Here is a 25950-nt window from a genome sequence, read left to right as displayed (position 1 = left end):
CAAACAAAAGTGGTGTACAATGTAAAACAGGAGAGTCACAATTGAGGAGCAATCAGTCCTCCTGACTTCCCAAAGAAGGGAAAACTACCTGGCCAGCATGGTCCTGACTCATCCTAACAGGCAAAAGACACCAGTAAGCTATGGGGCTACTCCTGTGTCCCTAAAGTCTCTTTGGAGAGCCATTAATGACCTCCAAAATTAATCCTTAATTAACTTTTGGCTATCTACAAGGTCTTAAACACTCAGAGAGAAATGTATAACCAAAGATTAAAAAAAAATAGCTCTTTATTATTAAGATTAAATGTTATGTATATGTTTCTGATAACTCTGCTAGCATCTCATCTGTTTTACAAGCCATGTTATATACTACTGTGCCATTTAATGAACAGTTCTGAAAGAAGATCTCAGCCAGCTCATCCTCAGATGGTCCTGAGATGATCCAAGCCTGTCTACCTGGATTCCCTCGACCTGCAAAAAGACCAGTTTGCTGTGTGTTCACTTCTCAGTAACTCCTTACTTTTATTCTTTCCAAAGTTATCTTTCAAGATTATCTTCCTACACTCTGGGGTACATTAAAATAGTTCCCCTCTCTAGGAGAGATTCTCTAACTGCAACAAGTCTCCACTTCGTGTCCCGTTCAGCAGGAAGTAGTAAATGATCTGATGTCTTCGACCCAGTCCCCTAAAGCAGTTAGAGTGTCTTCTCATGAGAGGGAGAAATAAAAGGGAAATAGACTGTCTATACCATACGTTCCTGTTGTCATAGATAAAGTTTACTTAAAATAAGTTTATTTAAAGTTCCTCAAATAAAATTATAGAGCTTGGTTGAAATGCCATACAGATTAGGACCTCCCTTTTATGAGGGAATTGCCATCCTTACATCTCCTGTGTCTACTAACAGTGCAGAGGGATTATTCTGGCACTCTGCCCCAGAGGGGGGTATTACTCTTGCATCCATTTCCGGCCTCGGACTGTGTCTATTAGGCCCTGATATGCTCCCTCCTCTGACTCTTGAACCGGTATGCAACCAAACTGCTATTATCAATGACTCCTTTATATAAACTAAAGCCCCTAGTAACTCCTATCTTGCTTGTTCCATGGGGCTGACTCCCTTTATTGTCAACAAGGACTTTTTACAGACTAAGGACTATTGTGTTGTAGTTATAGTTTTGCCACGATTTTTCATTCATGATTCTGAAAGTTTTACATCTACTATAGATTAAGGCATTGCCATTAAACCAAATAGAGAGCCTTTAACTGCCCTCACCCTGACTGTGCTCCTGGGACTTGGTGTTATGGGAGCAAGAACAGGCATTGCCTCGCTGGTAACCTCCCAACAGCATTTTTCACAACTCAGTGCCTTAGTGGACAGAGATCTTAACCTCATACATGAGGGGATACAAGATCTCAAAGATTCTTTGGCCTCGCTCTCTGAGGTTGTACTTCAAAACCGGAGAGGGCTAGATTTGGTATTCTTAAAGGAAGGGGGACTCTGTGTAGCCCTCAAAGAAGAATGTTGTTTTACTTAGATAAGACTGGGCTAATACAAAATAGCCTTGATAAAGTTAAAAAAAAAAAAATCTAGAGGAAAAATTGGTTTTCCACATCTCCCTGGCTAACTACTTTGCTTCCCAGTCTTTTATGCCCTTTTGTTGGATTCCTTTTGCTTATCTCCTTTGGCCCCTGGGACTTCAGATGACTAACCAGTTTCATTAAGAGTCAGGTAGATTCTGCAATCAAGCTGGTTACTACCATCGCCTCGCACAGAAGAAACATCTGCCGCTGACCTGCCAAAAGAACAAGACAACCCCCCATCTCGACCCTTAATAATGGGGTTGGGTGTTGCAGGAGCAGGCACCGGCATAGCTTCCCTTGTCACCTCCAACCACTCAGCTTAGCAATAGACAAGGAGCTACAAGAGTTACAGTCAGGAGTGCAGAACCTAAAGGACTCGGTTTCTTCACTTTCAGAGGTTGTGTTACAGAATAGAAGAGGCCTAGATTTATTATTTTTACAACAGGGGGGACTCTGTGCAGCTCTAAAAGAAGAGTGCTGCTTCTATGCAGACAAGACTGGATTAGTAGAAAACAGCTTGCAGAAAGTACGAGGAAGCCTAGAACAACGCAAACGGGAGAGATAACAGAACCAGTCTTGGTATGAATCTTGGTTCACCAGGTCCCCCTGGATGACTACTACTTTGATCTCCACCTTGCTAGGGCCACTTATCATCTTAATTCTCCTCTTCACCTTTGGTCCATGCATAATAAATAGATTAGTTACCTTTATTAGAGAAAGGATCAGCACTGTCCAAGTCATGATACTTAAACAACAGTACCAGTCTCTTGCAGAAACTGAAATTCCATGATTGGAATTACGACAAAGAAAAGGGGGAAATGAAAGGATAAAAGTTGCCATATTTCTGCTGCTCTGTTTTCTAGCTGCTTTGCTAACTTGCCTTTTTAAGCTTCTGTAATATGGCTTGCTTGCTACTGCACTGAATCACAGAACTGCCATTTTGCAACTGCCTCCATTTTGTAAAAAGTATGCAACTACCTCCATTTTGTAAAAAGTATACCATAAGGACCTGGCCCTTTGTACGCCCTACCCAATCAGAGGGACCCTCACGAGCCCGCCTCGTGGGCCCCACCCAATCAGGGGAACCCACGGCTGAAAAGCCCCTATGACTCTGCATACCTATAGTTTTCAGCCTTTATAAGCTGACCAAACACGTGGCTAGGGGCTCTTCACCTTTCCTCCTGCGAGAGGAATCTGTGTTGAGCCCCGATGCATCGGAATCAATAAACCTCGTGCGGTTTGCATTGAGAGCGTCCTGCGTGAGTGTTCTTGGGGTCCCGTAGACAGCCCTGAGCGGGGACCCCTCCGGGGAACCCCACAGTAACATATTTCCTATATTATCATAAGGGCCAACAATGAGGAAGATTTTCAAGAGAAATTCAAGTGTCAATTTAATGTGTGGCTATAGAATGCTGGGATGCTGAAAATGCATATTTTCAAGATTATGTATAGGTTTAACTGATGTGATATTAAATTCCCTTAATCAGATGAAACCAAAATGAATCTGGAAGGCAGCAATGAGGTAGGGTCACGCTTGTTGGATACTGAAATAACCATTGAAGACAGTCAAATGTTTTGCATCTTACCAGAGCTATCCACAAGGAGTGTTGCTGCTCTAGCCAGCATTGAGTGTCTTTATCATGGCATGTTCCTTTGTGTAACAGGCCAAGGAAATGGTTGAATAATTAACTAGACACAAAATTTTGGGTCAACCCAGAAAAATCACAAGAACACCATCTATGTTACTGTGAAAGTCACTTGTTTTCAAGAATAGAAATTCTTCATTCTTTAATTAAAATAATTCAATAAAAACCGACACTCAGATTAATTGCGATCATTATATGCAAGGGATATGTAAGATGGATTACCCTATTTGCTTGAGTTTGAAAGTATTAATGATCTAATCAGAATTACAAATGAAGCCTTTGGATCTGGTTATTTACTTTCAGGTGTGCAGCCGGACTTCCTCTGTGACTGAATGATAAATAAATAAATAAATAAATAAATAAGACCTTCTGGCTTTCAACCAATGACAGAAAAGTCTCTCTAGGTCATTGCTGTGGGGCATGGGAGGACTGCCTTTAGGCCCAACTGTGATTTTCTTTCTGTAGATCAAGCTAATGCCTGCTGAGTGGGTAAGACAGCAAGCACCAATAGGACAAAGCCAGTGAGATACTCAGGGCTTTGGAGCAAACCCATGAGTACCTCATGTACTAAAAATCAGGGAATATACATCTTGGCTTGCTACTAATTAGTAACAAAGGTTGAATATCTAAACTTGGAATGAGAAATAACTCTGAATACTACTGATTTCTGTGAGATATTAGATGTTGTCTTGTGGGGCAAGAGAACTCAAATAGAAGTTTATGAAAATATGAGATCACACTCATTTAAAAACATGAGTAACTGTATGAGATGGTGACTCATTTCCTCGTACATCTCCTCTTCACTGGACTGCCCTCTTCCCTCACTTCACAATATGCCCTGTGACTTACTCTCAATGTCCACATAATTGGTAAATCAGAGGTTTTTAAAGATAAGTATGGAAAAATGTGCTGATACGGAGTGCAGATTATATCACAATGCCAGGTGCAGGGAGGCCCTGATACAATGCTCCATATCTGACTAGGCATCCATGTAACACTGGCAGGTACTTGGCTGCATTGGACCATGTCCATGGTGAAGCATGAGATAACGTGTCTTTCCTGGGAAAATGCTTACACCAGTGAATGCTTTTACTGTTCCTTCCTACCAAGCCTTTGCCAGAAGTGCAAGCCAAATTTTAGAATGTTTTCTTAATTATTATGGTTATTAACTACCTTTCTTATTGCTGTACTAGAGTACCAGCAAGAAGCAGCTTAAAGAAGGAAAGACTTGTTTTAATTCCTATTTTGAGTGGTAACAGTTTATTCTGGTGGGAAAGACAAGGGTTGGGCAGCTCTCTGATGCTAGGAATGTATGGCTGGGAATCCTCATCTGCTCATTTTTCAGGGAAAAGAGAATTCCAGCATTCACCTGGCATTCTTCTTTTTATGTTTCCATCTGTCCAGCAGCCTTGCCCATGGGATGGTGCCACGCACATTCAAGAATAGTCTTATCCCTCAGTTAATCCTCTCTGGTCTGAAGGTGTGCCTCCTTTATAACTTTATTTGTTACCTAGATGTTTCTCATTTCAATCTGGTTCACAGCCAATAATAACCACCACATGACATCACTTTCAATTTTGTTTCTGAACAATAGTTTTTATAGCCAAGGAACTTAGACAATGGGTGATTTCATGATATTAGTTATTTTATCATGTGCCTCATTAAGAAGTTGTACCAGGTTTTAGAGTATATGGGTTAGACTGTAGAAGGAAAACAAATATTAGTAACATCATGGTACAATACAACTGGGTTCAGAATATACTTTGATAGAATAAACTTTAGGTAATGCCAGTTTTTCCATTGCCAGAACATATGAGTCTATAAACCATGGGGTAAAATTGGCAGTGTTACTATATTTAGTTACAAAGTTGAACATTATTTGCTTGCCTATTGTTTTTGCTGGCTTAGAGATTATAGTTTCTAAAGGAGAGATTCCAGTGTTAGGTGACATAATAGCATTTCCAATAAAATAGATATTTAAGATTCTTATCTGGCTAGAATGGACTTCTTGTGATGATAGAGAGAGAGGGTGGGAGAGAGACAGAGGAAGAGGAGTAAAGAAGGAGAAGAGAAAATAAAAGTAGGAAGAGGAAGAGAGGAGGAAACAGGAGGAAGGAACACAGGGAGAAAGGAAAGAAGGAAGGGAGGGGGAGAGGGAGAAAGGGATGTGTGAACTAGGTCTCAGTCATACAAGGAGAAATATATGTAGCAACACAGTTGGTAATGTGTATGTGTGTATTATTGAGGATACTCTGAATAGTACAATTAATTTCATGAGACTCGAATAGGGATATAAATACAGGAAGAATTATGAGGTAAATTATAAACAAATTGAAAATAATCATAGATGACTTGTATCATCCATATAAGTGGCAAAATGAAAAAGTAAATTAATAAGTTAATATATTGCTAGTATGAATGTTGCTGCAGTTTTCTTCTCAATGCTGGACAAACATCTGACCAGAAGCAGCTTTTGGGAAGAAAGGGTTTAGTTTTGGTTTACAGATTACACAGATTGCTGCTTCCACCATAGGTCAGCAAGGTGCCATCTATTTTCAGACTTTGTGACTGTGTCTTCTTCCTTTTCCTGCCTCCCAGAACTGAACTGTCTGTGCATCTTTACAAAGGCGATTTCACTGGACCATCTATGTAGATCTCACAGTGACCATCTAAGACAAGATTGCTTAGTGAAAAATGAAGTTGACTGATTGCTTCAATCTGAGAAAAATAAGTGTCTTTCAATTGCAGAAGTACATCATCTCAATTATCCATTATTCTTATTTCACCAGTCCAGGAGCACAGGATGGAATGCTCTGGCGCTGTTATGTACCACCATAAAACATATTCTATTAGCTACTGGGAAAATGAAAAACAAAATAATCTACTGGTTGTGAGGAAAAATAAATAGCATGAATTTGATATTTGGTCAGATTAGATGTTTACTGAAAAGTTGGTTATAATTAAAGTTGCCTAAGTAATGTTACAGCATATTATGAAGATTTGTCTTACAAGATTAAATTATTAAATTCTTTTATAAACCTTTCATAATTTCTATGATGATGCTAATTAAGGCATGTGGAAGTAATGTCAATCATACATGGCCAGAGATTTTTATTTTCAAATACTTTCAAAACTTGCTACAAAAATTCCATTTCAGGGCTGGAGAGATGGCTTAGTGGTTAAGCACTTGCCTGTGAAGCCTAAGGACCCTGGTTCGAGGCTCGATTCACCAGGACCCACGTTAGCCAGATGCACAAGAGGGCACATGCATCTGGAGTTCATTTGCAGTGACTGGAAGTCCTGGCGTGCCCATTCTCTCTCTCTCTCCCCCTCTTTCTCTGCCCGTCACTCTCAAATAAATAAATAATAAACAAATTTAAAAAAATTCCATTTCATACTATGGTTTTTGATATTGTGTGTTTGTCATATATACACAGCATATAGTAGGGCTTAATAGAGGAACATTACATGAGATTTAAACACAGCTTTCTATCAAATTACATTAGAGCTTTTAATCAGTCTGGACTATGGGCTACCAAGTTTTCCCTATAAATAACTTCAATGGGAGCAAACTTTTTGATCTTCTAGCAACCAGTTTGCTTCAGCTTCTGTAAAACAATGTATTCTTTGCAAAGATCCAGGATTTCAAACTACTGTGCCTGAAGGGAAGGAAGCTAGTTACAGCTGGTTGACATGAAATTCAAGAATTCTGAGCCAGAGCATGAAGTGTATGTGTGTGTGTATGTGGGGGGGGGGGGGGAGAAATTCAGTAACAGATGACTGACTTTAACCTTTCCTAGTCTTACTTTTGGACTTTTTTCTTTGTTTATTCTACCTTTCACACACACACAAACGCACACAAAATACATTAGCATTACCACAATGTTCAAAAAATAAAAACAGAAAAATCAAATCTTCCCACATTAAGGAGATGTTTCTTTTACTATTTCACTCCAAGATATCATAAAGTACTAAAAGCCATGTTAAATTGTATCAGTCTCTTGGAAAATAGAAATAAGCTGGCTTTGGCTTTCAGTTGTAATGGATTTTTGTGTGGTGCTTTCCTTTTAGACTTACATATATAAGAACTGAGAGAAACAGAACCTAATTTTATATAACATAAAATTAAATTCAAAACATGAAGACAAACCACTTTATGATTTCCTATATATTTTCAAGTGGATATTTTCTGTTTGCTACATATATTAAGCATATAAATATCATTCCACAAAGTTCATCTTAAGAAAAAAGATGAAAAATGATGTTATGTATCAGACGTCATAATAAAATTGTATAACAGCTTTGCTAGAACTAATTTAAACAGCTTTGGGATGTTTTCATTAATTATTTTTTCAAGCTTATTTTCCCAATGAAGCACACATTCTCCTGAAACTTAACTATGTTTGGATAAGGAAGAATAGAGAGAGAAGTTTTTGAGGGGTTTGGTGGTTTAAATCAGCCCTCTCACGTAAACTCATGTGCTCTGACTGTTTGGTTCTCACCTGGTTGAAATTTGGGATGCGGAGATTTGCCTGCTGCCACTGTTTTCCACCTGCTGTGGCAGAAGTAATATCCATCCTCTTCTTATGCAAGGAACAAGCTCCCCTCCCACCAGGAACCTTCGCTTTGAGACTGAAAGCCAAGCAAAAACTTGTCGTCTCATTAGCTGCTTTGGGTCAGGTGCTTTACCCAGCCACGTGAAGGTAACTGCAACAAGGCTCTTTCTTTTCTTTTCTTTTCTTTTTTTTTTTAATTTTATTTATTTATTTATTTATTTATTTATTTATTTATTTATTTATTTATTTATTTGAGAGCGACAGACACAGAGAGAAAGACAGATAGAGGGAGAGAGAGAGAATGGGCGCGCCAGGGCTTCCAGCCTCTGCAAACGAACTCCAGACGCATGCACCCCCTTGTGCATCTGGCTAACGTGGGACCTGGGGAACGGAGCCTTGAACTGGGGTCCTTAGGCTTCACAGGCAAGCGCTTAACTGCTAAGCCATCTCTCCAGCCCAGGATCTTTATTTTCTATGACCACCAGTGAAAAGAAGGATTCTGGCTTCTATGACTTCATTCAGTGCAAAAGAAATGTTGGGTCAGGAGAGCAGTAAAAAAGTAAGAAATAGCTTGTTCTGAAGATACAACAAATTCTTTCAGCTGGAATCCCTCCCTCCCTCCCTCCCTCCCTCCCTTCCTTCCTTCCTTTCAATTTTGTTTATTGCGTGTGTTGGGGGGGAGGGGAGGGTGTGTGCTGTGTGCATGTGAGTATACATATCCATGTATGTGTATGTGGGTGAATGTGATGGTCAGACATTGCTTGTGACTGTCTTGTATCACTCTCCACTTCATTTACCATGTGAGGTTCTTGCTTAACCAAGATTTCACCGATTCAGCTCCTCTAGTCACCCAGTTTACCCTGGGTTCCCCTCTCTCTGCCTGCCTAATGCTGCAATTATAGGCAATGTCTAAGTGAGGTGACACAAATACATATTGTGATTTATGAAAAGCTATGCATCCTAATAAACATATAAATAAAAAGTTAAAAACAATTTGATATGGTTCTTGATCATTTTGGTTTAGTCTGTAAATTATCATGGTTAAATCTTCCTGGTAAATGTTTAATGTAGGTTGAATAAATAAAATAAATTAGATGACATTCTATGTTAGTATGCAATCATTTTGAATCAACATTGCATACACTATCCAACTAAAGAGTTTAGGAAAAGGCCTACACCTTCACTGTCAGATTGGATTTGGATTGGTAGCTCCTATTTACAAAGTTAACTCCCTAAAATTCAGTATTATGTCTTTTATGTATTAATAATGATATGTCCCTTGCAGTTTGTAATGGGGATTAAATGAAGTAATGTATGTGAAAACTTCAATTATGCCTCAGAATGGAGACAATTATCATAGTAATGAATTCTCAGGACTAAGAAACTTATTTCTGTCTAATTCAATACTTTCATTTTTCAGATGTAAAAACTGTGTTAAGAGCTGGGGTGATTAGGATAACAGAGTAAATGCATCGCTTGCTTTCCTGATCTTCCTTTCTTTGTAACTTATTGTCTGTTGTGTCATTTATTTCCTCATAGTGCTTAGTCTAGCTTCCAAGTAGCATTTGGATTTCAATAGGAAGTTTGAGGAGCTTAAGAAGTTTCCACTCATAAGAAATAACATATTTGTGGAATTAGAGATAAAACAAACTGTTTGATTATGTGTGCACTCTAATAATTTCAAAATTATCTCCAACCTAGAAACATATATTAAAGTAGCCAAATGCATAATCATTTTTAAACTGGAACATCCTAATTCGCCTTTCTCTAACTTTAACCACAATGCTCTTCACTCATACTTATAACAGGCTGGTTTGTAAGGTTTTAACTTAGAATTTGAAAAAAAAAAAAAAAAAAAAAAGATGCATCTCAGGGGAAGGAGGCACTAAATCCCACACTGTTTTACCTAGTTTTGTGTTGTTTCAGACGACATTCCTACATGGATTTAACATTAGTTATGTTCCATTATCATATTAGGGCCAATTTATTATTTATATCAATGAGCAAATCAGCCTTTAAAAATAGAGAAAGGAAAAAAATCCTTCAATTTATTATATTTTGTAGTAAGAATTCCTAAAATATATGATCATAAAATGTTCACTATACACTTAAATGTGTAAGTTATTGAGATAATCTTTAAATAAATTTTGGGTTTGGATTTAGCTATCTATATGTCAGTATTGTATTTGTTTTACTGATTATTTATTTTAAAAGCTCCGTATTCACTGTAAGTAAAAGAAATACAAACCAGTCTTTACATAGATATTTACTACTTGTTAGTTCTTTTGTTATTCATAATCTGAATTTTCACTAGTATCATTTTCTATTTATCCTAAAAGGTATTTCTTACAACACAATTGTAGTATAGTTCTGTCAAAGAAATATTTTTTTCAGTTTTCTTAAAGCAGAAAACCCATAATTTCTTCCTTAAGTATATTTATAGAAAATGAAAATTTAAAGAAATTTTCTGTAAATAACTTCAAAGTATGTTATTCTAAGTTTTCTTGTTGCCATATTTTCAAATGAAAAAATCAATAGTAATATAAAATATTATCTTCCTATTGAAAAATATCAGAATTTCAAATTTTCTCATTATTAGGGTTTAACAATTTTGTCTGCAATGAAATGAACCATGGTCAATTTTTGATTTTTCTTTCTTGTAAGTTCAGTGAAAATTAATGTGAAAATGGGAAACTTACCATTTATTTCTTTTAATATTTTTCTTTGCCTATGTTTACTTTTTCTTTTCATTTTCCAATTGCACATTTCTTGAACTTGGTATTTTTACCACATCTCTGAATTATTATGTAGGTAAATGTCTCCCTTTCTATTATTAAGACTAGCTAATTTCTCTTAATCTACCACAATTTCATTCAATAGAAATCTAAAGTAGTCATTCTTCTTGGGTGCTATCTGATAATTATATATGTGATTTGCCTCTCAATTGAATTAGCGAGGTCCAGTGGGCAGCTGCCTGGAAGGGCTTCTGCTAGCAAGCCCTGCCTAGAAAGTGCTCCCACAGGCCTGGCCTGCCCTACCTTAACTAGCAGAGCAACTGAGAAGGGAATACCCATTCCAAAAAAAAAAAAAAAAAAAAAAAAAAGGCAGGTTGATGTGGAGGGCAAAAATTTCCTAGTGCTTGCCTCCAGAAGCATCTCCAGAATGAAATTCACACCAAAGTCTCAGGTCTGCTACATCCCATAGGTTAGCTTCTGGCTAGAACCCACTTTGATGTACCAGGAGCTAAATAACGCTGGCTGGTCTAGTCCAGGTGAGCTTTCACCCCCATGCATTCCAACGTATCAATTGCTGTGAGCAAGGATCTAACACACTAGCAGGGAACGCCCTTCCTGAGTTTGTCCTGTGATCCACATAAGTGCATAAACAAATGTACACATACCTGCTCATGTGTGCCTACTCAAGCATGTACGCAAGTGCCCGCTCACGCACACACACACACACACACACACACACAGAAAAAGAGAAACAGATTAAAATTTTTTTTAAAAAGCTATGCTAGAAATACAAATTTAATATGCTATAGGTAGCTCTTAATCACTCTGAGAATAAGAAAACCTATATCCCAGAGAGAATTTTAAATGAACACCAACATAGAAGAAGCAGAGGTTATCTGGTTAAAGCAGCTGTGTAGAAGACAGCACAGTGAGTGTATGGCAGTTTACATAGATGGTACTGCTAACGCTTAGGCCTTGAACATCTGCAGAGGCCCATGTTCAAGGCCTGGAAACCATCATGCTGTACTGAATGGTGCTGGAGTATTCACAAGGTGGCGCTCAATGAGAGTATTTTTTAGGACAATAATGACATGACCTCAAAGGGGATTTCGAGACCCCAATCCCTATCTAGTTCTCTTGTTTCTGGCCAAAAGATGAGCAGTTTTGCTCTACCCCACACTCCCTTCATGATCTGATGCTTCAGCAGAATACCAAATCAATGGACCCAGGATATATCATGGACTACAACTTTGACAGTAAGATCTAAATGTAACTGTAATAGATATAGGGCTAGAAAAAAAAAAAAAATAGTAAGAGGAGGTAACCATTGCCAAACACATGGGCTTATGTGACCACATTGTTTGGAAAGCCATCTCAGGCACTTTGACTTTAAAAAGTGACTAAGACAGGACCCATAGCTGGAGCTGGGAAACAAGTCAGAATCATAATCCAAACATAAGCCCGCTCTGCATTATCAAGATACCACCAATCATGGGCTACAAGAGGGTCTACACCTACCTGAGACACCATAGTGAATTCCAGGTCAGCCTGGGCTAGAGTGAGACCATGCCTCGAAAAACAAACAAACAATCAAAATTCTCTATAAAAAAGTAAGGGTTTTCTCATTTGTTGGGTGCTAACTTTACTCTCCTTTGGAGAATCTGCTTCGATTTTTCAGATAGATGCAGACCCTAAGGAGAGAGACACCCCATCATACCTCAAAAGGGCCCTGGCTGAAATTAAGAACAATTGGCAAAACAAGCAAGGGTACTGTTTTCCTGATGAACTGGATACCAGTTCAAGGGGGAAGAAGATCAACACAGAAAAATCAACTCCTACCAAATCAGAGAGCCAGAGCCACAGAGGCCCCCAACACCTTATCACAGAGGCAGACCAAAACTGAATCCAACATGGCTCAGGGAAATTTTGCAGAAGAGTGGGCGGAAAGAATGTCAGAGCCAAATGTTGGGTCATGATATGCAGAGACATTTCTCCTACCCATAACCGTGGGCTAACTACAGAATTCATGACCTATATGCCTCAACAAGGAGGGTGTCGAGGAACATGGATGAGTCTAACAATGGTACCAAATTGACTGTATTTGTTGAGTAAAAAACTAATTAATAATAATAATAATAAAAAAAATCTAGGTGACTAAGAGCCAGGCGTGGTGATGCATGCCTTTAATCCCAGCACTGAGGAAGCAGAGGTAGGAGGATTGCTCTGAGGTCAAGGCCACCCTGAGAATACATAGTGAATTCCAGGCCAGCCTGGGCTAGAGCAAGACCCTACCTTGAAAACAAAACAAAACAAAACAAAAAAAAAAAAAAGGTGACTAAGAGATCACAAAGCATCATTATAATGTTTTTACCAATTGTATAAAACATACAAGAATTTTCCACAGTTTTGTTAGTTAAATAAGGATAATCCCTGCAATACAGATCTAGGCCAAAGAAGATAGACCACAGGGAAAGTAGAAGAAAGCTTAATAAGAACGTGGTAGTTGAAATTAAAAGAAAGAAAACTACTCAGGGATGTAAGATTATCATGTCAAAGGTTAACCCAAAAATAAATGAGAAAAATAGATTATTTTCTCTGTAGTTCAGTAATGGTTCAAATACCTAAAATTGGACTCTGCAACCTTATTTCATAAAAGAAAAATATGATCATATACAGTATTCTTAAAAGGGATGCAGAATATGATGCCAACGTGTTTAGTACCTAAAAACATCATAAAATTCCAACACTGTGGTACTAAATTTGAAAATCTCTAACATTTTAGTAATGAGAAGAAAATGTCTATATGAAAAATTCTAGGATTAGAAAGTAATGGTTTGCTGGGCATGGTGGTGCAAGCCTTTAATCCTGGCACTCAGGAGGCAGAAGTAGGAGGATTGCTGTGAGTTCGAGGCCATCCTGAGAATACAGAGTGAATTCCAGGTCAGCCTGGGCTACAGTGAGACCCTACCTTGAAAACCAAAAAAAAAAAGTAACTGTTTAAGGTTAATACACTGTGTTTACTTTCATGAAAAGGTGTGTGATGTAACTGACATACCACTTAATTTAATCCCTCATTCCTAATATCCCTTGCTTTGCCAAGAAACTGAGCTAAGTTTTCTTCCCATGACTTTATAGTTTCCTCTCCTTTTCCTGATGACCCACTACTTGTACAGACCTTTTTTATTTTTTATACTGAATTCTTGAAGTACATATGCTCCCTGTGACAGAGGAGTAAATATAAATGGTGAACGTTGAGCTCATAATTGAACACACATTAATTACTAAAATTACTTGAACTTATCTTTAGGATTATGAAAAGTCTTCATGAGTGTAACAGTTTATGTTGGCCAGGTTTTTTAAACTGTATTTGACCTGAAGGGAATGCCATGAACAGTAATGGTTGCAAAGGACAACACAACATTTTGAAGTCCCAAGTAGATCAGGAAGTACTACTAGGCAAAAGTAATTTAGAGATTTTATTCCACTTGATAGAAATGATGAATTATGTCCATTATAGAAACAAGTGTACTAATTAAATTTAATATAATGATCTTGGAAAAAAGTTCCTGGGGCTTAGCATTCAGTAAAAATCACATGCTGATGTTTAAAGTCTGTAGTGTCTCAGGATGGTCAAAGTCTTCTCTTATTAGTTCAATGTCTGTTCAGGTCTGTTTCTGCCATAGTCTTCAGTATTGTTTCACAACTCACTTTGAGACTTTCAGCTTTACTTCTCAGTATGTACATTCAATGAAAATTCATTTGTATCACAGTTTCTTCACATTATGAAATTGACAAAAAATGGGCTTGTTAAAAACCAATGCATGATATTTCCATACAAAATTTCTACTTAATGAAAAAGTGTCTTTAAGGGTTTGTTTTCAGTTATTCTTTGGCTTAACTTTTGTAAATACATCTATTTTTTTTTTTCTCAAGAAGAATACTGCACATTGCTTTTCAGAAGGAAATTGTGTTGCAATACAAGCATGGTCCTATTATTGAAGGGTTTATTGAGGAATATGCACCTGTAGGAACTGCCACAAGGAGTGAGACTAATTAATTATACCATCTCATAAGGGAGCTTTCTATTTCTTAAAGTCTTCGCTGTCTCCAGAATAGATTTTTCTGCTTTCAAAATATGACAATCACAAGAATTAGTTGTAGGGAACAACAAACTTGATGAAAATCCTAACCGTCACACGGTTTATAGAGCAAACATGAACATGAAGCGTGATATGTCTGCGTACAAAGAACAGACGATGATCAAGTGCCAAATTTTTAACTGATCCTTTTCAGTTGATCATGCATAATTTAATGTGTCAGTCAATTTAGGTTGAGTAGAAGATAGGAAACTCGTAGGAGGTAATTGAAAACGAACCATGTGGAGCCAGTGTTAACAGTAAGAGAACTATCACACAGCAGGTAAAGCATGTTGTGAACTTCTTCTGTGCATACACATTTATATTTGGAAATTCTGCACTGCATTCTCTATATCCCAGAGTTACCTAGAATTCAAATTATGTGCTGAATTTTTGTTCATTTTGATGAAAGCAACTTAATGAGATAAAAGGCCCATTTTAATAAGTAGGTACATATATGTAAATAGAAGAAAGAGTAAAATGTGATTGAGTATTTTAGTAAGTATATTAACTATTTTAGTGCTTTTGTTGATACTATATACATATATTTGAGAATTGAAAATACAGAGTCTATAAATATAAATCATCATCCTTTTATTGATAATACCAACAGTTATATGTTTTGTTTTAAGATGCTTCTAATAAAATTAGAAAAGTGACATGTGGAGGTTCTAATATGCAGTTCTTTAAAAATTAAATTATTCTTTTGTACATCAAATTTCCTTTTTCTGGTCGGTGTTGCATATATTGTATACCTATTTGCTAGTGTAGGCTTGCTGTTTTTTTTTGTTTTTAATTCTAGTATAAAAGAAGGCATATAATTTAATGGTTCATAAATTAGAATCTGTATAATTGTTTCTGAAGATATTGAAACAAGAAAGAAAAGGCACTACAGTTTTAACAAATGTACTCAATAAGCCAACAAAGCTGTTAAAAGATTGATTAAAATATTAACTGGGGCTGGAGATATGACTCAGTAATTAAAGCGCTTGGCTGCAGAGCCTAACAACCCAAGTTAGATTTCCTAGTATCCAGGTGGAGTCAGATTCACAAAGTGGTGCATGTGTCTGGAATGCATCTGTTTGCAATGGCAGGAGGCCCTGGCACACCCATTCTGTCTGTTTGTCTTTCTTCTCTTTCTCTCTCTCTGCTTGCAAATAAATATTTTTAAATTAAATATTAAACTGCATTTTGATCTGTTAAAAATGTGTTCTAGGGCTGGAGAGATGGCTTAGCAGTTAAGTGCTTGACTGTGAAGCCCAAGGACCCCGGTTCGAGGCTCATTTCCCCAGGATCCACATTAGCCAGATGCACAAGGGGACACATGCGTCTGGAATTCATTTGCAGTGGCTGGAGGCCCTGGCGCGCCCCCACCCCCGCACTCTCTGCCTCTTTCTCTCTGTCTGTTGCTCTCAAATAAATAAATTTAAAAAAAATTAAAAAATGTGTTCTACCAGCCCTAGTATATGGGGCTAGTTGGTGAGTCATTTGCATCTACACAGGGAAGATACTTTAATCACCTGTGAACAGATTCCCTGCCTCAACTCTCCAGTGAAATCTCACATGTGGTCTCTCAGGACTAGGTAGTCATCGAGACCATCTGCTCCAGCCTTCTCTTAAGTAACTGCACAGCTGCCTAACATAACAACCGTGTCACTACTGACATGTATGAGTGACAAATATAAAACTGTTTAATTCCTATACTTTTGACCTATGCATATCATAGCTGTCTCTCAACTTTCCTATGTTCTCTGTGTCAATATAAGCATTTCCATTCATTTGATATCTATCACACATATATACAGTAATTACAGTCCTCCTTATTTCCTTGTGGGTAATATCATGTATATTTCTTCTCAGAATTAAACTCTTGGAAAGCAGTGTATTTTAGGAATATATTTAGCTGAATATCTACTGTTTTATTTTAAATATACACTTAATATATATTTATAAAAATATACTTTGTAGTCAAATGCACATGTTATTTATATTATATGTTCTGTTATATTTATAATAAATACATAGCACATGTGGATTCACTCTGAAATTCAAAACTAGAATATTAAAACTGATATAAAAAGAAATATGAATAAATTTTAATGTTTGAGTTTTTTCTCTTTTCAACTAAACCTCTATTAGAGTCTCAAAAACTTGCTTTTCAGAGGAAAAATAATTTTATCATTTTAATTTTATAAATAAATTATCACATATCACTAGTTATTGGATCTAATAGTTTGAAAGGTGCTAATATAAGTTATAATCAAAATAATAATTTCCTAAAAACTAACTCTAGGTTAGAAATATATAATAGTAATAATAATAATTTGAATATTTTTATTTATATTGAATAAATGTACCAACCAGTATTTGAAATGTTTTCACCTTGAGTTTTGATTTTCTCAGTAATTATATAGCTACATATCTTTTTATTTAAATGGTGCCTATACCATATCTCCCATGTTTTGATATTCCAAAAATAAATTTTGGGTGCTGGAGAGTTTGCTTAGTATTTAAGGCACTTGCCTGCAAAAGCGAAGGACCCAGGTTTGATTCCTCAGGATCCATGTAAGCCAGATGCACAAGGTGGCACATGCTTCTGGAATTCATTTGCAGTTGCTGGAGGTCATGACATGCACATTCTCTCTCTCTCTCTCTCTCTCTCTCTCTCTCTTTCTGTTAAATAAATAAAATGAAATAAATGTGTTTTTTTTTAAAGAAATTTTGCTCCTTCAAAATTATCACTTTGCTCTGTGAGATATTTTCCCAAAATTATAGTTTCCTAGTTATCAACCCAATGTGACCATATACCTTAGTCTCTTGCTGCCATACATTCGCTGCCCCAATCTATGCTCAAACCATGAGTGAAAATAAACCCTTCCTTTCTTGGGTTGTATTTGCCAGGTATATTATAATAGCATTGAGGAAATAAGTATTAAGTTAATAAATGATAGTAATTATTCTTTTTATTACTTTCATAGTAGCAGCATAGCACACTACAATGACTTTGAAAATCTTAAATTCATTAAACAATCACTTAAGATATGATGACTTTAGTACCATTTTTAAGGTGAAGAAATTAAGATTAGATATTGAATAATTTTCATAATGTACATGCTAAAAAATTGATGATTTGGACTTTGAACCAGGATTCAAAATTTATACACTAAGAGAAATTCCAGACACCCCACTTGGTGCTAGATTATATCTTTCCAATTGGCCAGTGAAGACATTAATGATTAGTAGAAAACTGATGCAAATGGAGAAACATAAAGCAAGCACCTGGTCATGGGTTGATTCTAAATCTTCCAAGGAAAATGACATGCACTGCCTAAATTCAGAAAGAGACCCGGAGGAGGTGTATTTAATTAGCTAAAACTGTGTTGTCCAATAATTCTTAATGGAGAGAGACTGGAGGAATTCCCATTGAGATCAGGAACAAGACAGGGATGTCCTCTCTCACCTCTGCTTTTCAATATAGTTCTGGAAGTCCTAGCTCAAGCAATAAGACAGGAGAAGGAAATAAAAGGGATACAATTTGGAAAGGAAGAAGTTAAGTTAGCTCTATTCGCTGATGACATGATTGTATATGTAAGAGACCCGAGAGACTCCATCCCAAAACTCCTGAAGGTGATTAACTCCTATAGCGAAGTAGCAGGATACAAAATCAACGCACAAAAATCGGAAGCATTTCTGTATGCAAATGACAAAGACACAGAAAAAGAAATAAAGGACATAGTCCCATTTTCAATAGCAAAAGATAAAATAAAATACCTTGGAATAACGTTAACCAAGGAAGTAAAAGATCTTTACAACGAAAATATAAAAACTCTCAAAAAAGAAATTGAGGAAGACTTGAAACGATGGAAAGACCTCCCATGCTCCTGGATAGGCAGAATTAACATTGTGAAGATGACAATCCTACCAAAGGCAATATATAGATTTAACGCAATTCCAATTAAAATCCCTACAATGTTCTTCACAGACATAGAAAAAATGATCTCAAATTTCATATGGAAAGGCAGAAGGCCTCGCATATCCAAACATATCCTCAGCAAAAGAAATACCTCTGGTGGCATCACCATACCCGATATAAAGTTATACTACAAAGCCATAGTAATAAAAACAGCATGGTACTGGCATAAAAACAGGAGTATAGACCAATGGAATAGACTTGAGGACCCGGATTTTGGGCCAAGCAACTATAGCTACTTGATATTCGACAAAGGCCCAAACAATATAGACTGAAAAAAACATAGCATCTTCAACAAATGGTGCTGGACAAACTGGATAACCACATGCAGGAAACTAAAACTTGATCCACACATTTCACCATGCACAACACTCAAATCCAAATGGATCTAAGACCTCAACATAAGACCAGAAACTCGAAAACTACTGGAAGAAAATTTAGGAAGTACTTTCCATGATATAGGAATGGGAAAAGACTTCCTGAATAAAACCCCAGTGGCTCAAGTTCTTAAACAGTCACTCAACCATTGGGATCATATGAAGCTGAAGAGTTTCTTTACAGATAAGCATATAATAAACAAAGCCAATAGAATACCCACAGAGTGGGAGAAAATATTTGCAGGTTATCCAACTGATAGAGGCCTTATCTCTAGAATTTACAAAGAACTCAAAAGTCTAAACAATAAGAAGACAAATACCCCACTCACAAAATGGGGCACAGAGTTAAACAGGCAATTCACAGAGGAAGAGATACAAATGGCAAACACACACCTAAGAAAATGTTCATCATCCCTAATCATCAGAGAAATGCAAATTAAAACAACTATGAGATTCCACCTTACCCCAATAAGGATAGCCAACATCAAAAGGTCAAATGAAAATAAATGCTGGCGAGGATGTGGAGAAGCAGGGACACTCATTCACTGTTGGTGGGAATGCAGGATGGTACAACCACTTTGGAAAGCAATATGGAGACTCCTGAAAAAGCTGACTATAGAAATACCAACAGACCCAGTTATACCATTACTGGGCATGTACCCTAAAACCTTCAAACCAAAAGCCAGAGAGATTTGCTCAACCATGTTTGTAGCAGCTCAATTCGTAATAGCTAAAAGCTGGAATCAACCCAGATGTCCATCATTAGAAGAATGGATAACAAAGATGTGGTATATCTACACAATGGAATTCTATACAGCAGTAAGAAAAAACGACATAAAGAAATTTGAGGAAAAATGGTTGAACCTGGAACAGATCATTCTCAGCGAACTTACCCAATCACAGAAAAAAAATCGACACATAGTCTCACTCATCTGCAACACCTAACCTGAATTTGCCCAAGATGCCTTACATACCCAGCAAGTACCTCATGGACTAGACAATAAAATGGATGGGAGGGCGGGGAGGGAATCAAAGGGTAGAAAACAGTAATCCGGACCCAAACGGCAATGGTACCATAAAATTCTACTTCCTAAAAGACAGACCAAATGACTGAACCTTCACTAGTCCCTTACAGCAAACACCTGAACCACAAGACACTGGAGAGGGTAGGATCAAGACTGACCTAAATCTCCTACATCTTCCCTCCCTCCCTCTCCCCCTCTCCCCTCTATCTCTCTTCTCTCTAACTCTTGTATATTAGTTATCCTTTTCCTCAATTTCTTAGTGCACACTGACCTGTAACCCCGACTTCCAGCTTGGGCCTACCATCCACAATGAGCTTTTGATCAAAGAAACCTACAAGGTTTCCCAAAACAATGACAGACTTCTGTCAGAGTAATTGATGACCCACCAAAGGCCAGTGGTAAGACCCTATTGCTGAAGACTCCATACGCAGCTGACACTTAAAATGGAATGACATGGCAGGAAGCCAGGAGAGAGTCAGTCCCCAGACAGTCAGCGTGTCTAGTGCCAGAAGGCGCTACATAGGCGACTGGGGGAAGTGACCAAGATCTGTCCAAGCAACACATTGTTTAACCTAAGTAGCAACAATTAACCGGATGTGATACCCATACAAGTGCAATAGTGGTACACAGCCATGGTGAGGAATCAATTGCTCTTGATTTGGCTAACTGATCCACTGAGTGGTACTAGACCCTTAGCTGGAGCTGGGAAACAAGTCAGAACCATACCCAAACACAAGCCCACTCTACAATATCAAGCTACCATCAATCACGGGGTATAAGAGGGCCTACACCTATCAAACTGTCTATCAAAAAAGTAAGTGTTATCTCAATTTTCTGGGTGCTAACTCACTCTCTGTTGGAGAATCTGCTTCTCTTTTCCAGATAGATGCAGATCCTAAGAAGAGAGCTGCCCCAACATACCTCAGAAGGGGCCCAACTGAAACTAAGGACAACTGGCGAAATAAGGAAGGGTGATGTTTTCCTGTGAACTGGATACCAGCACAAAGGGGAAGGAGATCAATTCAGAGAAAAAAAAAAAAAATAAATAAATAAATAAAAAAAACAAAAAACTGTGTTGTCCAAAGCCATTCCATGGAACAAATAGTCTGAAGTCAGCTTCCAACAAAGTATTTATAGTTAGACACACTTTGGGAATTCTGCATGGGGTCAATGAAATTCACAAAGCATGTCAACTTATTAAAGGATTTTCTGAGTCCTCAGTTAAAGACCACTGTTCAACTTTGTGGAAAGAGGTGTTCTGGTTTTGTTTTTTTTTTAATTGCTTTTTTGTTTTTTCTTATGTGTGTGTTTTGTTTCCCCCTTAAGTATATTATTCTTTAAATTCTTTCTTTTTGGGGGAAGTGGGACTTGGGTCTCACTGTAGCCCAAGCTGATCTGGAATTTACCAGGCTGACCTCAAATTCACAGTTTACTTAGCCAAGAGCAGGGATTAAAGGCATTCACTACCAAGGCTGGCAGAGAGAGGAGAGAGAAGGGGGAGGGGAGAGAGGAGAAAAAGGTGGAAAAAGGGGTAGAGGAGGTAGATGGGGCAAGAGGAGAGTAGAAAGAGGTGGAAAGTGTGCACCAGGGCCTCTAGACACAGTAACTGAACTCCAAACATATATGCCACTTTGTGAATCTGGCTTTAAATAGATATTTGTCGTTAAGATTTGGGCAAACTCCATAACTGCTAAATGATCTTTCAAGCCCTATTATTTTTGAATTTTTAACCCATGTTAATATTGTGCGCTTCTGACACAACCTCAACACCATTTTGGAATAAAACTAACATAGAGAATTTCCCAAGTAACAGAAGTATAAACATGGCTAAAGAAAAACACTGTGTTGGAGGTTCCTAAAACAACTAAAGATTGATCTACCATATGACCCAGCTATAGCACTCCTAGGCATATATCCAAAGGACTCATCTCATTTCCTTAGAAGTACATGCTCAGCCATGTTTATTGCTGCTCAATTTATAATAGCTGGGAAATGGAACCAGCCTAGATGTCCCTCAACAGATGAGTGGATAATGAAGATGTGGCACATTTATACAATGGAGTTCTACTCAGCGGTAAAGAAAAATGAAGTTATGAAATTTGCAGAAAAATGAATGGACCTGGAAAGGATTATACTAAGTGAGGTAACCCAGGCCCAGAAAGCCAAGCGCCACATGTTCTCTCTCATATGTGGATCCTAGCTACAGATGATTGGGCTTCTGCGTGAGAATGAAAATACTTAGTAGCAGAGGCCAGTAAGGTAAAAAGGAGACATAAAGGGAAGAGAAAGGAAGGGAGGAGGATACTTAATAGGTTGATATTGTATATATATAATTACAATGATTGTAATCGGGAGGTAATATGATGGAGAATGGAATTTCAAATGGGAAAGTGTGGGGGTGGGGAGGGAGGGAATTACCATGGGATATATTTTATAATCATGGAAAATGTTAATAAAAAATTTTAATTTAAAAAAAAGAACAGAAAAGAAAAACACTGTGGAAAAGGGATCATGCTAAATAAAAATGCCAGTAAAATGGTCAGAATCACATCAGTCACCACATTATGCCCCCTCCCCCCACCTTGGAGGAGAAATCAGCCAGCCAGTGACTGAACACCAGCAGCAGTGGTCACTACTGTTGAAGCACATACTCTCAACACTGACTGAAAAAAACATTCTACCTGGAGACACAGTGAACCACGTGAAATCTTTCCTTTGAAACCTTTGGGGACATTTGCGAGAGCCTAAGTTATTTCTTTTGTCTGCCATGAATATCTCATGTCAATTTGTTTTTGTCTTTTATTAAAACTTCCATTTGATATATAGAAGTCAAATTGGATTCAGGTGGAAACTTGGCATGCATAATACTGGCTGTGCACAGGTTTCCCTATGGGGTCTCTAGACAATAGCAAGATAAATTTGCTCAATCAATATTTAGTGGTGTAAGTCCTTTTCAAACGAGGATTACAATTTAAATGCCAAGAAGGCAAGAGAAATAATACTTAGGAAACTAGCCACAAGAACCCTGAGGTTTAGTTACTGCTTTAATTTCTCTAAAAATATTATATTTTCTTAAGAGAAGAGCATGTCCATAGCTATGAATTGCTACTATACCTCCTTGGAGTTTTTTGTTGTTGTTTTATTGCCAATGAATAGGCTTTTTATGAACTCAGCAGCAAGGTACACACTTCCACAATATGCTTTAGAAGGCTCTCAGGAAAATGGGAATATGTTCTTTCTGAGAGTAATAATAGTTTCTTTTTATATTAATCATAGAATAATGATAAATACCTATAATAATGTATTAGAGTAAGAAGCATCATTTGTTCCTGTGCAATAGATTTTTCTACATGTTTCAGAATACAAATAAAAGGTCTTCTATGTTTAAAATGTTGAGTTTTACAAATAGATTTGAAAATAGAAAACATGCAATATGATTATAAAAATATGAAGACTTTGTATATATAATTTATGAAGGGGGACAAAATGTGATTAACATGACTATTTGACTGGTATATACATGGTGTTAGAAAGAGAATAACTTTCGGGAAGTTCTACTCAGAAAGTCATATTGTAGTGTTATTTATTATTTGGAAGCAACCCATATTACTTATTGCTTGGCAATAAATGATCAAATACATAGATCTGCCTATAGAACCTGACTTGGCTGGCTTTCCTTTGCCCTCTAAATGTGTTTGTTTATCCTCAGATTGCCACAGAATCAATTTCAAATTTGGTACTACTGACAATTAGAAATGTTGTATTATCTTTCAAAGATTCCCTTTTTTCTTCATCAGCCTGTGTTATTACCATACTTCTGAAGACATTTTCCCCAAAAGTCAATGTGCATGAATGTGTATTACTAAATGTACAATGTTAAGATTACTTTAGTTTAACAATATGCCTTGAATACATCCTAGGTCACATATTAGCTACGGAAATATCAAAGCAATCATGTCTTGGATTTGAAAACCCTTAGCTCAAATTGAACATGAGAATATGTTCATTTGGGAAAAAAAAAAAATGCCAAGAAGTTCATGAGCTCAGAGATGAGCTAGAGGCTTTTGAAGATACTGAGCACATCTCTGGCATGCTAACAGACAACATATTGTCATGTAGCTTCCAGCTCATACTTTCTACTTACAGGCAAATTCTCAGAAAATTCCTGAGTTGTGATGCACTGTGAACTCAACCACAATGGAGTCCCAGGCATTACAATTCAGCTTTGTGGGGCTAGCCTGTAAAAGTGCGTGATTGGCAAGAAGCCAAACCACATACTGACTGACAGTTTGACGCTGGGTGATCACAAATAAGGCACGCAAAGGAAACATCACAAAACCCCATTATTTGGCAAGTTGATGCACTGTGAGACATTGCTGATGGCTGAGAAATGACAGCAGGGGAAGGGAAAAGAAAAAAAAAGGAGAGAGAGAGAGAAAGAGAGAGACAGAAAAAAGAAAGAGAGAGAGAGAGAAAGAAAGAAAGATGAAAGAGAAAAAAGGAAACTGCAGTGGTATGTAAGCAACTGAATGGGGAAAGCTCAATTTATCAAAAAATGTCACTTAATCTTTGGGCAGACACAGAACCCTGCACAATGACAAGTCCTGCAATCCATGGTCATAGGTGGTTCACAAATAGTTCACAAGTATTCTCCATGGATTGCATGGGAAGAGGCTACTGTTTTCAGCTAAGCTCATTGCAAAACACTGACACAAGCCTTTGCAATATAGCAAAAGATAACACTTGCATGTACCTGAATCACAAAGTCTAGTAATGAATTACAGAGTGATCATTTATTTATTTTATTTTATTTATTTATTTATTTATTTATTTATTTATTTATTTATTTATTTATTTTTGGTTTTTCGAGGTAGGGTTTCACTGTAGTCCAGGCTTACCTGGAATTCACTATGTAGTCACAGGGAGGCCTCGAACTCACGGTGATCCTCCTACCTCTGCCTCCCGAGTGCTGGGATTAAAGGTGTGTGCCACCACACCCGGCTCCAGTGTGATCATTTATATTGTAAGTGATGAAATTATGTAGTATCTTTACTACATCCTAATTATGCACAGTTAGTAAAATTTAGCAACTTTATTTGGTGAAATACTCAAATAAAATGTATGTTCTGTCTAAGTGCTGAGTGAGAAAGGGCTTCACAACTGTTGAGAGTAAAATGAGATAACCCCACAGAACACTATTGCATTCTTATACTGACCTCCTGCTTCTCCTCCACTCTGCTTCACACACGGTTCCACTTCTGCCATGTAAGACATGCTTAATAACTTCTCACCGTAACTTTTCCTGATGATCTATTTCTAAGAAATTCCCCCCTTAGGTGGCTACAATAGCCAGTAAGACATTGTTGATGCATCAACACATTTAGAAAGACCTTATTAAATAATAGTCGATGGATAGAGGAAGATGGATAAAGAAGACCTTCAAGATACAGTACTTATACATTTAGATGTGAATCAGAATATAGATGCATATTTACTATAACATGTCAGTGCCTATCTAAAATGCCAGCAACTTGATTCCCCCCATCCAAGCAGGCTACCCTATACAGTGCATGTACAGAAGGGTATTTTGTAGAATTCTGTTTCTATATGACATGTGTGCCCTGTGAAAAATCTTAATCTATATTATAAATTATGGCAAATCCTAAATTAAGCAAATTGTACACAGTATATCAGATAATTTCTATATTCATTTTCAATATCTGTTGCCACAGTGATGACTTGAGATACAACCCCCTCATTCATTTAAGTCCCCATGTTGTATTTGTTAAACTAAAATTTCAGGGTACTATATTTCAATTCATTGCATCCTGATTGATAATTTGGAATTTGTAGGTGTTAGAATAAATACATTCCCCTTTCCTACACTCATTGATTCTTTGCCAGGCTGGACACAATTGTACTAATATCTCC

Source organism: Jaculus jaculus, chromosome 3 (assembly GCF_020740685.1).
Source record: "Jaculus jaculus isolate mJacJac1 chromosome 3, mJacJac1.mat.Y.cur, whole genome shotgun sequence".
Classification (NCBI taxonomy): Eukaryota; Metazoa; Chordata; class Mammalia; order Rodentia; family Dipodidae; genus Jaculus; species Jaculus jaculus.
This window is presented reverse-complemented; position numbering follows the sequence as displayed.